We start from the raw sequence: 782 nt of genomic DNA, 5'->3' as shown, positions 1-782 counted from the left end.
GTGGTGAAGGGTTAGAGCATACGTATTACGGCGGCACGGTGGCCCAGTGGTTAGCACTGCTGCCTCACAGCGCCAGAGACCCGGGTTCAATTCCCGCCTCAGGCAACTGACTGTGTGGAGTTTGCACTTTCTCCCTGTGTTTGTGTGGGTTTCCTCCGGGTGCTCCGGTTTCTTCCCACAGTCCAAAGATGTGCAGGTTAGGTGAATTGGCCGTGCTAAATTGCCCGTAGTGTTAGGTAAGGGGTAAATGTAGGGGCATGGGTGGGTTGCGCTTCGGCAGGTCGGTGTGGACTTGTTGGGCCGAAGGGCCTGTTTCCACACTGTAATGTAATCTAATCTAATCTATTACATTAGTTTGAAACTATTCAGATATTGGACAAGTATAACAACAGAAACAATCTTGAACTCTCCCCAGGACAACCATGACCACATGGAGCATAATCAAGATCTACTTCATTGGGATCAGCAGCAGCACTGGAAACCACACCAGAAACACCGAACAGACCATTGGCTGTAAATACTGGCTATCATGTTGTTTCTATAAACTATTCTATCGTTGTATAAAACATTCTCTGGGTTTTATAATGTTGGTTTGAGTTTTTATGAATTCTTTAGTGGTTTTATAACATTTGTTTGATTTTTCCATTTCTCGTTAGGAATTTTCTTTGTGTACTTGTTTGTTTCTCCAATGTCTTATTGTAATTTACTACATTTGCTTAATTAGCCATTAAGTACGAATTCTGTTATTCCATTTAGATATAGTTTGCTGTTTGTTTGACCTT

The sequence above is a fragment of the Chiloscyllium plagiosum genome, chromosome 15 (assembly GCF_004010195.1).
Source record: "Chiloscyllium plagiosum isolate BGI_BamShark_2017 chromosome 15, ASM401019v2, whole genome shotgun sequence".
Classification (NCBI taxonomy): domain Eukaryota; kingdom Metazoa; phylum Chordata; class Chondrichthyes; order Orectolobiformes; family Hemiscylliidae; genus Chiloscyllium; species Chiloscyllium plagiosum.
The sequence above is the reverse complement of the archived record's forward strand: the minus strand, read 5'-3'. Positions refer to the sequence as shown.